The following is a 16,308-nucleotide window of genomic DNA, read 5'->3' as shown; positions in this document are numbered from 1 at the left end:
AGGCAGCAAGTTTTTACACGTTTTAGACAAAGACAGTAAGTCTGTGAGGAATTGACAAGACAAAGAACTCTTTGTGCAAGAGCTTCAATTAGTGAGGAATTCTAAACAGAATTTGGCTGGGGTAGTAAATTAGTAAGAAGTAACAAGGTTTGTTTAGACAGCCTTCTTGGCTCCAAATTCCCTATTTCTGGTGTTAAGGATGTCTCTTTACCTCTTAGTGCAGGGAGGGTACCTTTCACATGGAGGATTTTCTTCCTGCTTTCTGGAGACAAAGGTGGGGGGGGGGGGGTCAGACTGTGCTTTCTGCACTCACTTCCTGCCCTTAGCCTCTACATTAGTTATAATTATTTGTTATCAGTATATATTGTGAAATGATCGCCAGAGTTGGCATAGTTAACATCCCTCACCACATAGTCACAAAATATTTTTTCTTGTGATGAGTACTTTGAAGATTTACTTTTAGCAACTTTAAAATGTTCCGGGGCGCCTGGGTGGCGCAGTCGGTTAAGCGTCCGACTTCAGCCAGGTCACGATCTCGCGGTCCGTGAGTTCGAGCCCCGCGTCAGGCTCTGGGCTGATGGCTCGGAGCCTGGAGCCTGTTTCCGATTCTGTGTCTCCCTCTCTCTCTGCCCCTCCCCCGTTCATGCTCTGTCTCTCTCTGTCCCAAAAATAAATTAAAAACGTTGAAAAAAAATTAAAAAAAAAATAAATAAAATGTTCCGTACTGGGGTGCCTGGGTGGCTCAGTCGGTTAAGAGTCTGACTTTGCTCTCAGGTCATGATCTCACGGTTTGTGGGTTCGAGCCCTCAGTCGGGCTCTGGGCTGACAGCTCGGAGCCGGGAGCCTGCTTTGGATTCTGTGTCTCTCCCTCTCTGCCCCCCGTCCCCGCTTGTGCTCTGTCTCTCTCTCTCTCTCAAAAATAAATAAACATTAAAATATGCAGTACAAAAACAAAATAAGATATGCAGTACAGTATTATTAACTATAGTCACTATGTTGTACATTATATCCTCATGACTTATTTACTTTATAACTAGAAGTTTGTACCTTTTTACCCCCTTTACCCATTTCTCCTGCCCCCCACCCCCAGCCCCTTGCCACCACCAATGTTTATTCCGTAGCTTTGAGCTCAATTTTTGTTGTTGGTTTATTTTCGGGGTTTTTGGATTCCATATATAAGTGCAATCATATGGTATTTGACTTCCTTTGTCTTATTTCATTTATATTTGTGCCAGTCTCAGCTTATTAATAGTAATGCTTTGGGCTATAAATGCCTGGGGCACTCACTTAGGCTCCCGTGAGCTTCCCACATGCCCCTTTCCGAACCAAGATTATGACTGGACCAAATCTTGTGGTTCTCATTGTAACCGCACGATGCCCTTCAGCAACATTCATTTGGAAACTTTGAAAAAATAAAGGTTTATTATTATTTTTTAATGTTTATTTATTTTTGAGAGAGAGACCATGAGCAGGGGAGGGGCAGAGAGAGAGGGAGACAGAATCCGAAGCAGGCTCCAGTCTCTGAGCTGTCAGCCCAGAGCTCGACACAGGGCTCGAACTCACAAACTGCAAGATCGTGACCTGAGCCAACCTACTGACCTACTGAACCACCCAGGTGCCTCAGAAGTTTATTACTTATAAGACCTGGAACTTAACACAGCACACCAGGGACCACAGAGCAAGATCACCAGTAGAGAGAGACAGAGACAGAGACAGAGAGAGAACACAAGGCAAGGGTTCTGCTTTTATCAGAGTGAGGGTGGGGACCTAGGGTTTCTCTGGCTCACTCATTGTTGTTGAATCGAAAACAAAAGGGCAAGAATTTAAAGTTCGGGAAAACAAAAGACAAGTGCCCCAAATAGTCGGGTTACTGAAATCAACCAAGATCTCTAAAACAAAGGCATGCTGGTGGGGGGAGGTGGCCTGGTTCTTGACCTAGTCCTGTGGCCGGCAATGTGTATTATCTGAGATACCGTCTTTGAAGTGGATGCCTCTTTGAAGTGAATGCCTTGTCAATCAAAACCTAAATCAGGCACTTGCATTACAAAAAAGAAAAAGAAAAGAAAAACGAAAAACTGTCAGGGATTACACTACAATCCACCCTGTGACACACAGGTATCAGATTCAATGGTGAGGACATCAACTGCTGGTATAGCTGACGGGCTAAAAAATCAGGGTTAGGGCATGTTGTAACCCAGACAGTACACATCTAAATAGGATTATAGTAGCAGATCCTATGATAGTTATACAGACAATAGTCTGAAGTCCAGTCCATAGTCATCGTCCCAAACTTGAAGGGTCCGACAGTAAAACTAAGTCTGAGATCTTGGGGGTCCCAGGAATCTATGCAAAGACTTCCATAATATTAGGGAATATTTTAACATCTTGGGCCACCTGGAGTATTGTAGGTTTGAACCTATCCCGAGTTGGTAGATAGCTCATAACTCATTATCCAGCCTCTTAGTCCTAAGCATGGATCGGTTCAGTTGAATTTGTGTCTCATTTCAGGAGGGGGTGATGCAGGTGGGCCCCCAAAGTTAGACCTATATGGTGCAGGTATTTACATTGGGTTATTGAGAGGTACTTTATGGAACCAAAAGAAAAACAATGGTTCATGATTAATCTGCTAACGTGTCTCACAGAACTCTGAGAAATGTTGTCTAAAGAACCTAACTCCGGAATAGCCAGATGGAACATGCAAAGGGCAAGGTATGGAGAAAGGGATGTGAAATTTACATGCCTTACTTTCTCCTCCAATCTCCACACGTTCACCCACTGAAAAGCTCTCCCAAACCCTGTCCTTTTGAGTTTTTATGAAGCCCTCATTACACAGGCAGCACTGATTAAATCACTGGCCTTGGGCTATGGATTCAACCTCCCCTGGAGGTCAGGGGCTGGGACTGAAAATTACAACTTTTTCAACGTTTTATTTATTTTTGGGACAGAGAGAGACAGAGCATGAACGGGGGAAGGGCAGAGAGAGAGGGAGACACAGAATCGGAAACAGGCTCCAGGCTCCGAGCCATCAGCCCAGAGCCCGACGCGGGGCTCGAACTCACGGACCGCGAGATCGTGACCTGGCTGAAGTCGGACGCTTAACCGACTGCGCCACCCAGGCGCCCCGAAAATTACAACTTTTTAATCAGGGGATTGGTTCCCCTGGCAACCAGACCCCATTCTTAGGTAACCTGAGGGCTTCTCCAAAGTCACCTCATTAACATCACAAGAGGCACCTTTATTGCTTTTATCGAAGGAAATTCCAAGGGATTTTAGGAGCTCCGGTGCTCGGAACCAAAGACCAAATATATATTTCTTTTCATAAGTCACAATATCACAAGTGTGTATTCTTTTTTTTTTTTTTTAAATTTTTTTTTTTAATGTTTTTTATTTATTTTTGGGACAGAGAGAGACAGAGCATGAACGGGGGAGGGGCAGAGAGAGAGGGAGACACAGAATCGGAAACAGGCTCCAGGCTCCGAGCCATCAGCCCAGAGCCCGACGCGGGGCTCGAACTCACGGACCGCGAGATCGTGACCTGGCTGAAGTCGGACGCTTAACCGACTGCGCCACCCAGGTGCCCCACAAGTGTGTATTCTTAAGAGCGCTCATCCCGGCTTAGTGACCTTTAACACCAGGGCAAGGTGTTTCTCGAATTTCTCCATTATAAACTTCACTCTCGTTCCCACTTCCTACTGTATTCTTTGCAAGGTATCCATTATACAGAGACCCTACATTTCAGGAGTAGGAGTTATACCTCATCTCCTTCAGGAAGAATATGTCCGTACAATATTTGGAATTTTTCTGCATGGAATATTTACTCATCTCCTGCATTTATGATTTTACCCACTCATTCAATAAACCGTATGGGTCACGGGTATTTATTTTATACTTTGCGTTATAACCCAACATGACATTCTTTCTTTCTTTTTTTTTTTTTTAACATTTATTCATTTTTGAGAGACAGAGAGAGACCGAGCACGAATGGGGGAAGGGCAGAGAGAGGGAGGCACAGAATCTGAATCAGGTTCCAGGCTCTGAGCTGTCAGCACAGAGCCCCATGGAGAGGGGGTGCAGGGTGGGGAGCTCGAACTCAGGAACTGCGACATCGTGACCTGAGCCGAAGTGGGCCACTTAACCAGCTGAGCCACCCAGCTGCCCCTGGCAGTTGCTCTTTGAAACTTTCCCTGGTGTTCTGTCCAGTCAGCGATGCCCTAACCTGAGTTATAAGCTTTATTAACTTCAGGGGCGACTGGGTAGCTCAGCCGGTTGAGCCTTGGACTCTTGAATTCGGCCCGGTCATGATCCCGGGGTGGGGGATGGAGCCCCACCATGGGCTCCTCGCTGATCATGGAGCCTGCTTTAAGATTCTTTCTTTCTCCCTCTGCCCCCTCCCACGCTTGCATGCTCTCTCTAAAATAAAAAATGTTTGAATTATGTTTTAAAAAGATTTATTAGCTTTTGACTCAGCTTTTTAATAAATATTTTTTTTTTAATTTTTTTTTCAACCTTTTTAATTTATTTTTGGGACAGAGAGAGACAGAGCATGAACGGGGGAGGGGCAGAGAGAGAGGGAGACACAGAATCGGAAACAGGCTCCAGGCTCCGAGCCGTCAGCCCAGAGCCGTCAGCCCAGAGCCGTCAGCCCAGAGCCGTCAGCCCAGAGCCTGACGCGGGGCTCAAACTCACGGACCGCAAGATCGTGACCTGGCTGAAGTCGGATGCTTAACCAATTGCGCCACCCAGGCGCCCCATAAATATCTATTTAATCACGGCTTGAAACACAACGTAAAATATTTCCAAAGAGGCAAGGAGGTGAATTTCAGGAAAAAAAAAAAATCCAAAATTACATCGCATGTATGTTATTTGTTTCCCTTTAGTCTTCCTTTGATCGTGTTAGTAATATTCTGAGGTCTGGTTTTTTTTTTTTTTTTTAAGTTTATTTATTTTGAGAGCGAGAGAGAGAGAGCAGGGGAATGGAAGAGAGAGAGAGAGAGAGAGAGAGAGAGAGAGAGAGAGAGAGAGAATCCCAAGCAGGCTACGAGATATCAGAGCATAGCCCAATGCAGGGCTGGATCTCACGAACTGCAAGATCATGACCAGAGCTGAAATCAAGAGTTGGACGCTTAACTGACCTAACCACCCAGGTGCCCCCTGAGGTCTGTTCTTTTATTTTGGGTGAGTTCAAAAGGGTTTACACGGTTCAGACGTACAGACCTAAGTGTTCAAGTATGATTAACAGTCTATAGAAATTTCCCCCAATGGGAATAATAATGTAACTTTTTCTTCCTTCAGGATACAATAGATACTTGGGGGTTTTCTTGTTGAGCTAGCAAAGGGCCTTACAATTTTCTTCCCTTCTTTCACCTTAAATTTTGCTGGATTGTTCAAACACTGGGTTTGTGTCATTTAAAATAACATGCATCATGGGACTCTTGACCTCGGAGATGTGAGTTCCAGCCCCATGTTGGTTGCAGAGTACTTAAAATCTCAGGGCATCTGGGTCGTTCAGTTGGTTAGGCATTCAACTCTTGATTTTGGCTCAGGTCATGATCTCACAGTTGTGAGCTGGAGCCCTGTGTCTGGGCTTAAGATTCTCTCTTTCTCTCTCTCTCTCTCCCCCTCTGCCCCTCCTCAACTTGCACACATGCTCTGTCTCTAAAAAAATAATAATAATAATTAATTAAAATAAAGTCTCAAAAAATACAATAAAATGAAATAAGACTCATGGTTCAAAGCAACTCTAGTAGGGGGGTGGAGGCAGAGGTCTCAGGGCTCTAAGCTAAGGCCTTCCTTGAGCCTGCAGAGGTAAGTATTTTGTTCCTGGGGAGCCTCCCCCTGCAGGTGTCTTAACCTGCTCACACCCACCTGAGAAGGACCCCTTTATGCTGAGAAGCTATTGAGCCCAGGGGGGCTGGGGATACACCTGTAGGGGTAGGGTGGAGGTGGGTGGACCCCTATGCCTTTTCTAAAGTTGCAACTGAGGTTCCCTTAAGTCTTTTTTTTTTTTTTTTTTTTTAATGTTTATTTTTGAAGGAGAGACTGAGCGTCAGCGGGGGAGGGGCAGAGAGAGAGAGAAACACAGAATCCGAGGCAGGCTCCAGGCTCCCAGCTGTCAGCACACAGCCCGACACGGGCTCCAACCCATGAACCATGAGATCATGACCTGAGCTGAAGTCAGACACCCAACCAACTGAGCCACCCAGGCGCCCCTGAGGTTCCTTAAGTCTTAAAACTCCCACAGGTTGGTTTTCCGTCCACAGTGTAGGGGAACTCAGAGTACAATTTGTTTACATGGAGAAGTCTGAAAGTCAAGAGCTCTGTGTCCTGGAACCGTGTCACTGAATGGGGACCGTGTCAGTGAATGGGGAGGTCATCTGGGTCAGAACCTTAAACTGAACCCTGCTGAGTGTCCTCACTTGGGAGCCTGGAACCCTGAGGCAGGGAGAGGTTCCCTTTGCCCCGGGGAGGGGAGGGGAGGGGAGGGGAGGGGAGGGGAAGGGAGGGGAGGGTGTGCAGGGCTCCCTGAGCACATTCCTGTGGCTGCTCGGGTGTCCCTCCCTTCCCTCCGCGGGGACTGACCCACTCCAGGGCTTCTGTCTCCACCGGGACAGTCTAGACCGGGGAACCTTCTGAAGGTGGCTTTCCTCATGTCCTGTGGGACGCGGGCTGCTCGTCCCTGCTGAGTCCAGTTTCTTTCCTGGATTCCTTTATTGATGGAACAGCGCAGCCCTTGGGCCCCGGTTTCCTTCAGCACTTGGGCTTCTAAACTGTAAGCTGGTGGAGAGATACGGTGTGAGGCAAGCTAGAAAATTATGGAACCAAATAGATTTTGTGTTCTGTTTAGCCAAGAGAACCTTGAGATGTGAGATGAATGTGTTTAAGTTCTCGAGTACACTATTCCATTCTTGGGTCAGTTTTTGTTTCTACGTGTCCCTAGTCCTTAGAGAACACTGACATTCAACAGGAGAAAAGCAACTGAATTCCTATTTTAATTGATGTGAGGAAAACTACCCAAGGCTTATGCAAATTTATTAAAATCCAATACATTTAAGGAGCTAAACTCAACCCCCTAACACACTGCAATAGGCTACTTATTCCCAGAAAATACCCTGAGTGTGATAGAGGGGAAGGACAAACTGTGATGCCCCCATGTCATCTGTCCGAAAGAGATTTTTTTATGGTTTACATTTTTGTGACATTTGGTGTTTAAAGGAATTAAATCTGAGAATGGCTTCCTGAAGACAGAGTTAAATTAAAGAATAGTAAATAGCAAAATACGGCATAAGCTTATTTATTTTTATTTATTTATTTATTTATTTTAAAACGTTTTTAATTTATATTTTGGGGACAGAGAGAGACAGAGCATGAACGGGGGAGGCGCAGAGAGAGAGGGAGACACAGAATCGGAAACAGGCTCCAGGCTCCCGAGCCATCAGCCCAGAGCCCGACGCGGGGCTCGAACTCACGGACCGCGAGATCGTGACCTGGCCGAAGTCGGACGCCCAACCGACTGCGCCACCCAGGCGCCCCAAGCTTATTTATTTTTTAATATAATTTATTGTCAAATTGGCTAACATACAGTGTGGTTTTGTGTTTTTTTTTAATATAATTTATTGGGTATCTTTATTTTAAATAAATCCATAAGATAGAACAGTCTAAACTTAAGAAAATCACTGTGGAGATTTAGGAGTTAAGACGGCAAAGTAGTAGGGGGACCCTGGGCCTGCCCGGTCCCTCGAACACAGCTAGATAAACATCAAATCATTTTGAACACGTAGGAAATCAATCTGAGGATTAAGGGGGAAATCTGCACAATTAGAGGGAGAGAACTTGGCAGGTGTCGAGATGTGACCTGGGGGGAGAGCAAAGCCCCATTGCTGAGGAGAGGAGGGAGCCCTTTTTGCAGGGAAAGGACAGAAAGAGAGGGAGAGAGCAGCGCATTTGGTTTGCAGGAGACAAATACTCAAAGGAACGGACTGTCGCCAAGTTTTTACACACAGTGGCGCTCCGATTCTGAAGTTTTTGCAAGTCTGTGCCATTGGCCAGAGTCGACCTGGGAGGGCAGCAGTGCTCCTGGGGAGAAAGAGGGTGGAGACCCAGGAGTGGACAGCATGGTGTGGGGATCCCCTGGGGCGCCCGGGGAGAGAATGTTCCCCTTCCTGGAGTGCATGCGCAAGAGGGTATGTTGCCTCTCCGAGGACAAAAGACCCAGCGGGCACCACCGAGTGGCCATTCAACAGCGGGGGACAGGGACCTGCGGAAGCTTGGGACACAAGACGGGAGACTGTTCTTTTCTGGGAGGGCTTCCTGAACAGCATAGGGGGCAAGCTCCCCTCTCCAGGGGAGGAGAGAGCCCGTGGCGCCATCTCCCCCCAGCCCAGCAGCACGGTGGGACCTCAGTGAGTAACACAGCGCCCCCAGTGGCGGCTGGAGCTACTTACACCAACCCCTGCCTGGGCCCCGCTGCTTTATCTTCGCTAAGGCAGGTCTCGCTGCGACCCAGCACAGCGGGGGCCTCTCCAGAAGAGGACCGACACAGGGCCCCCCCCACCACGCCCCATGTTTTTTGTTTGTTTGTTTTTTCCTTTCCTTTTCTCGTTTTTTGGGTCAGGCCTTTTTTTTTTTTTCTTCCTTTCTTCTACTTTCGAAACGGGCTTATAGTTTTTTCCCTGTTTAAAAAAACATTTTTTTTTAATGTTTATTTATTTTTGAGGCAGAGACCGCACGCGAGCGGGGGAGGGGCAGCGAGAGAGGGAGACACAGAATCTGAAACAAGCTCCAGGCTCTGAGCCATCAGCCCAGAGCCCGACGCGGGGCTCGAACTCACGGACCGCGAGATCGTGACCTGAGCTGAAGTCAGACGCTTAACCGACTGAGCCACCCAGGCGCCCCTGACCCCTTCTTAATATAGCATTACTCTCAGGAGCAGGAAACATAACAAGGTCTCATAGCACACAAAAGATAGAAACCCAGACAAAATGACAAGGTGGAGGAATTCTCCCCAAAGAAGGATCGAGGAGAAATCACAGCCAGGAATTTCCTCAAAACGTAAGTGATTTAGCTGAACAAGAATTTAGAACAAAAGTCTTAAGAATACTACCTGGGCTTTAAAAAAAAACACACATAGAAGACACAAGAGAACCCCTAGCTGCAGGGATAAAAGACCTAAAATCTAGTCAGGCCAGAATAAAAAATGCTATAACTGAGATGCAAAACCAAGTGGATGTAATCACGAGGATGGAAGCAGAGGAGCAATAGTGATATAGAAGATAAAATATGGAAAATAATGAAGCTGCAAAGAAAAAGGAAAGAAAACTATTAGCTCATGAATCTGGACCTAGGGAAGTAGCTACTCCATAAAGTGCAATAATACCCATATCATAGGCATCCCAGAAAAAGAAGAGCGGGAAAAGGGGGCAGAAGGTTTATTTGAACACATTATAGCTTAGAACGTCCCTAATCTGGAGAAGGAAACAGGCATTCAAGTCCAAGAGGCCCAGAGAACTCCCCTCAAAATCAACAAAAACAGATCAACACCAAGACATCTCATAGTGCAACTTGCAACATACAAACACGAAGAGAGAATTCTGAAAGTAGCTAGGAACAAAAGATCCACTACAAGGCTAGACACATAGGGTTAGCAACATACCTGTCCACAGAAACTTGGTAGGCCAGAAGGGAGTGGAATGATACATTCAACGTGCTGAATGGGAAAAATATGCAGCCAAGAACACATCATCCAGCAAGGCCGTCATTCAGAATAGAGGGAGAGGAACGCCTGGGTGGCTCAGTCCGTGAAGCGTCTGACTCTTGATTTCAGCTCAGATCAAGATCTCACGGTTTGTGGGATTGAGTCCCGTGTGAGGCTCTGCGCTGACAGCATGGAGCCTGCTTAGGATTCTCTCTCTCCTTTCTCCCCTCCTTCCCTGCTTATGTGCTCTCTCTCTCTCTCTCTCAAAATAAACATTAAAAAAAAAAAAAGAATTAGAAGGAGAGATAAAGAGTTTCCAAGTCAAGGAAAAACTAAAGAAATTCATGCACACTAAACCCACTCTGCAAAAAATATTAAAGGGTACCCTTTTGAGCAGGAAAGAGAGACCAAAAGCAACAAAGACAAGAGAGGAACAAAGACTATCGGCAACTTAACAGGTAATACAATGGCACTAAATTCATATCTATCAGTAATTACTCTGAATGCGAATGGACGAAATGCTCAGTAAAAAGACATATGGTATCAGAATGGATCAAAAACAAAAACAAGACCTCTTGCTATGCTGCTTACAAGAGACTCATTTTAGACACAGACTGAAAGTCAGGGGGTGGAGAACCATCTATCATGCTAATGGACATCAAAAGAAAACTGGAATAGCCATACTTGTATCAGACAAACTAGATTTTACACTGAAGACTGTAGCAAGAGATGAAGAAGGGCACTATATCATAATAAAAGGGCCCTATTCACCAAGAACTAACAACTGTAAATATTAATGCCCCCAACTTGGAGGCAGCCAAGTATATAAATCAATTAATAACAAACATAAATTCATTGATAATAATATAATAATAATAGGGGATTTTAACACCCCACTTACAGCAATGGACAGATCATCTAAGCAGAATTTCAATAAGGAAACAATGCCTTTGAATGTCACTGGACCAGATGGAGTTAACAGATATATTCAGAACATTTCATCCTAAAACAGCAGAATACACATTCTTTTCAAGTGCACATGGAACATTCTCCAGAATAGATCATATACTGGGCCACAAATCAGCCCTCAACCAGTACAAAAAGAGTGAGATCATACCATGTATATTTTCAGACCACAACGTGATGAAACTTGAAATCAACCACAAGAAATAATTTGGAAAGACCACAAATACATGGAGATCAAAGAACATCGTACTAAAGAATGAATGGGTTAACAAGGAAATTAAAGAAGAAATTTATTATTTTTTCTTTTTTTATATGAGTCATTTTTTTAATATTTATTTTTGAGAGAGACAGAGAGTGAGTGGGGGAGGGGTAGAGAGAGAGGGAGACACAGAATCTAAAGCAGACTCCAGGCTCTGAGCTGTCAGCACAGAGCCCGATGTGGGGCTCAAACTCACGAACCATGAGATCATGACCTGAGGCAAAGTCAGACACTTGACTGAGCCACCCAGGCACCCCTTGAAGAAGAAATTTTAAAAATACATGGAAGCAAACAAAAATGAAAACACAACAGTCCAAAACCTTTGGGATGCAACAAAGACAGTCGTAAGAGGGAAGTATATTGCAATAAAGGCCTCCTTCAAGAAGCGAGAAAAGTCTCAAATACATCTTAAAAAGCTAGAAAAAGAACAGCAAATAAAGCCTAAAGCCAGCAAAAAAGGGGACATAATAAAGATTAGAGCAGAAATAAACAGTATAGAAACAAAACAAAACAAAAAACAGTCAAAAAGGGGCACCTGGGTGGCTCAGTCAATTAAACATCTGACTGTTGACTTTGGCTCAAGTCGTGATCTTATGATTCGTGAGACTGAGCCCTGTGTCCAGCTCTGCGTAGTGTGGAGCCTGCTTAGGATTCTCTCCCTCCCCCTCTCTCTCTCCCTCTCTCCTCTCCTCTTTGCCCCTCCCCTCCCCCGCTTGCATGTTCTCTCAAATAAACTATAAAAAAAAAAAAAAAAGAACAAAATTTGCACCTATTTTAATATCCATGGTGGCATTCCACCAGCACTTGTGATGGAGAACATGGAAACGCCGCTGGTCTCTGTCCTTAACCAGGTCAGCCTTGACCAAAGACAGGGCCCAGTGGGCAGCAGGATTAATCATACACCAGAAAATCATGCTAGAGGAGGTCCTGGCCAAGAGTCTGCCTTATCTTCACATTTTTACAGACCTTGAGGCCATTTATTGCCGATGATCCAGCTGCCTGGCACCAAGAAGAATGCCTTAGCTGAGGTCATCCCTTGCCTCATAACGACTCAAATACAAAAGAGGACCACATTTGTCTCTGCACATAATAAAAATCAAACTGGACAGACTCGTTTCAATCCTCAGGCTAATACGTTACTTCAATTTTTGGAAACACATACTGATACTTTAGTTCTGCTCTGGAGCAAAGAAAACAAACAGGGGCTTTGGGAAGTAGCCTTTGCAATATCAAATTAGTGCGGTGCTCCTTACGTTCCCAAGGGAGTATGGGAATGGCTTATTTGAATAATTCTATGGACAGACATGGTGATGACACCCACTATGGGACTAAGACTGAAATACTAGTCTGTGAAAGTATACACCATACCACATTGGATAATTTTACACCATATACAACATCATACATCAGATGTAAACAATACTTTTTTTTTTAATGTTTATATTTATTTTTGAGACAGAGAGAGACAGCTTGAGCAAGGGAGGGGCAGAGAGAGAGACACAGAATCCGAAGCAGGCTCCAGGCTCTAAGCTGTCAGCACAGAGCCCGACGCAGGGCTCGAACTCACAAACTGCGAGATCATGACGTGAGCCAAAGTCGGACGCTCAACCAACTGGGTCACCCAGGTGCCCCGGAAATACTTTCTATTAATATACATGGAAAAAAAGCCACAACAAAATTTTCGTGAACTGAATCCAGCAATATATAAAATGACCTAAGCCTGATGACCACTTGGGATTCAAACCATGGAAGCAATACTGGTTTTGCATCTGAAAATGAATTAATGTAATAAACCACTAACAAAGTAAATGCCCCAAACTACAGAATCATCTCAATAAACACAAACAAGCATTTGACAAAGTTCAAACACACTTGAGTAAGAACAACATTCAATAAACTATGACAAACTACCTCAATAAACTACCTAAGTGTAAAATAGCTAACCATTGAAAAACCCAGAGCTAACAAATTCGTGATGGTGAAAGAATAAAGGCTTTCTAAGATCCAGAAAAAAACAAAAATAAAAACAAAGGAAAACAAAACAAAACAAAAAACCACCACCACCACCACCAACAAAGTATGCTCTCACCAGTTCTTTCAATGTGGTAACTGAGGTGTCACAAGGGCCATTAGGCAAGAATCAAAAATAAAAGCATTCCAAGTTTCAGATGCATACTTTCCCAGGCAGACATACGAAATCACAGACTTTGTTGTGGCACTTTTTTTAAATTTTTTTAACGTTTATTTCTTTTTGAGACAGAGAGAGACAGAGCATGAACAGGGGAGGGGCAGAGAGAGAGGGAGACACAGAATCTGAAACAGGCTCCAGGCTCTGAGCTGTCAGCACACAGCCGGACGCGGGGCTGGAACCCACCCACTGTGAGATCATGACCTGAGCCAAAGTCAGACGCTCAACGGACTGAGCCACCCAGGCGCCCCTGTTGTGGCACATTTTTATGGACACGCAGACACTCAAGTTCACAAACCCTCAGAGATAGTGGCCCAGGGAAGCCCTGCCCAGCGCCCCCGCGCCCCCCCCCCCCGCCCCCACACTCCCCTGTAGTTTTCTCTCCCTCCTTAGCTCTAAGAACCACCTGATCAATTGCAGCTCTTACTTCTGTCTTGTTTCTGGTCTCCTAGAATGTCAACGTCAAGAGGACAAGGCTATTTGATCCTTGTACAGTCACTGCAGCACCTGCTAGAGAGCCTGTTATGCAGGAGGAGGTCGAGAAGCATTGACTAACTGGCTTCGCAGACACACACCGACCCCCCCCCCCCCCCCCCCCAGGAACCGTGTCGGCTTGGCTTGGTCTTAAAAGAGTGACTTGCTCTCACCCCCTTCCCACGTGACAATCCCAAGCCAATCCCCAAGGGAGGATCCACGTGCCCCTCCTGATGGCCACGTGACTTCACACTCCGTGAGCAGGAACCATCCGATAAGGCCGTCTCTTAAAAAAAAACAAAACAAAAAACAAAAAACACAACTCGGGAACCTCGAGAGGGGAGTCGGGGCCCATGGCAGCTGGAGCTGTCGTGTGCCAGCCCCTCGTACAGCTATAACTGCATCCCTTTCTACCCTGCACAACGTGACACCGTTCTCGTTTTGCTCTTCTATCCTGGATTCACCGAGGGGCGCACGGGGTGGCATGTCCTCCATCAGCTGCCACGTCCTCTGCTGAGTTTTCCTGGGTCTGGTATCCATGTCCCCCTGAGGTCTCACCCCTGCACGGACGTCAGGCTGGTCGGCCACCTATTCCAGTCCTCATAGAGGCCTTGATGGCTGCCCCTCCCCGGAAAACATCTGCTGGGGGGTGGGGGGGAGTGACGGGGTTCGGGGGGGGGGGGGGAGTATGGCAGCCCGGAGACCTCAGTCCCCAGGCCTCCCGGCCGCAGAGATCACTTTGTGGACTCAGGAAAGCACTGGAAGCTGTTGAAAGAGCGCGTCGAGATGTGCCACCGCCCATCTCTGCCTCTTCCCTTCAAGAATCAGGCGGCGTGGCCTCTGGCAAAGGGCGGGGCATCGCCTCCCACGCCTGCGCACTTTGGCAAGGACGGACTCCCCGCCGCTCTCTGTGGGGTGGGGCCCGCGCGGCAGTCTGGCGGCCATCTTTGAAGAGGGCGTCCCGGGCCTGTGGGGGTCGGCGGTTCCTGCCGGAGACTTCCGTTTCCCAAAGGCCTCAGGACTGGAACTCTGCAGGGGGAATCCTGGTCCAGAAAAGGGTTGGCTGTGGCCTGGAGGGATAGGCTCCAAATTCGCCGAGGTGAGGGAACGGAGCAGACTTAGCGCGTGGGCAGCTGACACCTCAGGGCGGACTGTGCCACAGAACCCCAGGAGGGAGAACGTCTCGGGGAACAGCCCGGCGCCTGAGATTCTCCTGGGCCTGGGCTAGAACGAGGCAGGCTTTTTTTTTTCTTTGTAATGTTTATATTTTGAGAGAGAGAGAGAGAGAGAGCATGAGTTGGGGACGGGCAGAGGGAGAGGCAAACAGAATCCGGAGCAGGCTCCAGGCTCCAAGCTGTCAGCACAGGGCCCCATGCGGTGCTCGAACTCGAACTCACCAATCGGGAGATCATGACCCCAGGGGAAGTTGGAAGCTTAACTGGCTGAACCACCGGCCGACCCCAGGCTTTTTTGAGATCACTGGGGGGGGGGGGGGGGGGGTTGAGATTTGTGAAATTGTGCTGTCAGCACAGAGCCCGACGCGGGGCTCCAACTCACGGACCGTGAGATCATGACCTGAGCCGAAGTCGGACGCTTAACCGACTGAGCCACCCAGGTGCCCGGGGTAGGTATTGCATTTAAGCTTGTAGGGCGCCTGGGTGGCTCCATCGGTTAAACCTCCAACTCTTGCCTTTCGCTCGTGTCATGATCTCACGGTTTACGGGATCCAGCTGGGTAGGGCTCGGGGCGGAGACTGTGGAGCCTGTTTGGGATTCTCCTTCTCCCTCTCGCTCTCTGCCCCTCCCCCACTGGCGCTCTATCTCGAAATAAACTTTTTAAAGAAGTGATACAAAATAAAATAAGATAAATAAAATATAAAATAATAAATAAAATAAAATATAAAATAAAAAATAAAAATAAGTAAAATATAAACTAAACTAAACTAATAAAAATAAATAAAATAAAATAAATAAATAAATAAAACTTCCTCAGCAGGCAGGAACAGTGTAGGCAAGAGATGGGAAACTTCACATCTGAAAATGGCCTCAAGACCTGCTCTCAGAAGACATGATGCTGATAATCAAGCATTCGATTAGGATAAACCCAGCCAGTTCCCACCAGGATCTGTTAGAGGCATCTTTGTTGTGGATGACAGCATTCCCAGGATAGGACCTGAGATTCCTGCGGTTAAAAGTGGCACCAGGAGCCCTATCATTTTTTATGTGAATGACAGGAGGGTAAGTGAAGCCCTGAAGGTGTTGTCTAACTTCAGACCAGGTTCCAAGTCTATGGTGGCTTAGGTCCTCCCTCCTCACTTCTCAGAATTCTTCCTAGGAAGGACCCCAAGGTGGAGGAAGTATCGCGCACAGAAACGAAACTCAGGGTTTTAACATCCTCCTAGCACGCGAAAACATTTGTACTGTTTTCTGTGAATTACTTTTAGTATATACACATACAATTTGAGTAGTTGTGTATTTTCATAAATGTATAGTTGTGACACTCGCAAGATGGAGAATACTCCATCATCCCCAAAGAACAATCTGTGGTGCCTGTTTGGACTGACCGCTTACCACCGATCTGTTTTAGGTTCCCACACTTTTGCTTTTTCCGGAACATGTGGAATGCTATGTTACCTTATGAGTCCTGTTGAAAGGACTCTGAGGGCACATTTGTAAAAGTGCACAATCGTATAAACTTTGCCGTGCTCTCCCGAATTTAAAACGTGACACT

This window comes from Neofelis nebulosa, chromosome 4 (genome assembly GCF_028018385.1).
Source record: "Neofelis nebulosa isolate mNeoNeb1 chromosome 4, mNeoNeb1.pri, whole genome shotgun sequence".
NCBI classification, from domain to species: Eukaryota; Metazoa; Chordata; class Mammalia; order Carnivora; family Felidae; genus Neofelis; species Neofelis nebulosa.
Note: the sequence above shows the minus strand (reverse complement) of the source record.